Source organism: Chiloscyllium punctatum, chromosome 4 (assembly GCF_047496795.1).
Source record: "Chiloscyllium punctatum isolate Juve2018m chromosome 4, sChiPun1.3, whole genome shotgun sequence".
NCBI lineage: Eukaryota > Metazoa > Chordata > Chondrichthyes > Orectolobiformes > Hemiscylliidae > Chiloscyllium > Chiloscyllium punctatum.
The window spans coordinates 137,905,271-137,905,927 of NC_092742.1; the positions used below are offsets into that span (position 1 = coordinate 137,905,271).

Below are 657 nucleotides of genomic sequence, written 5' to 3' on the forward strand. Positions count from 1 at the left end.
GGTAAATGTATTGCATTGCTTCTTGTTTTGCTAAATTCCACCCCCCAACCCCCACTCCCGAACATCCAAATTTCACGATAGTTCGACAAATGTTTTGAAACTGATTCGTGTTGGAAGTTGGTGGCTTTTTGTGTCTCGACATATAATTTATTCAATTAGACGTCTTGAAATGACTTCGGATTCTTCACAGTTGAAAATTCACTTTCGATTGAATGCAAAGCTCAAGCTCCTCGAAATTCCAAATTCTGCTAAGAAATTAATGAATTTTAAAGGATTCAACGCTGTGAACAGGATTCGAACCTGTGCAGGAAGACCCCATTGGATTTCGAATCCAACGCCTTAACCTCTCGGCCATCACAGCTACAGAAAAACTGCCAATTTTCATAGTAAAAGAACTGAATTCATGAAATACGCAATTGGTTTGAAGAACAATTTGTCAAGACACAAAGATTTCGCCAAATCCTTTGCAGAGACCCAGTCGAATGTTACCTTAGCAGATTGACAGGCTTTCACCGCAAACGAGATCCTGACACAGCTGAAGTTGTGGGAATGATTCTTCGTCGAATTTTAGAGTCACGGGATGTACACCACATGAAGAGAGGATCATTGTTTCACTGCGTCCGATCGACTTTGACTCAATTGCTCATCATCTGGTGC

At 40.9% G+C, this 657-nt stretch overlaps 1 non-coding gene across 1 annotated transcript; it reads right to left on the minus strand.

Moving 5' to 3' along the window:
• Positions 1-279: 279 nt before the first annotated feature.
• Positions 280-361, minus strand: trnas-cga (transfer RNA serine (anticodon CGA)). The gene has a single exon. It is a non-coding gene; the product is annotated as a tRNA-Ser (tRNA).
• Between the last annotated feature and the right edge of the window lie 296 nt (positions 362-657).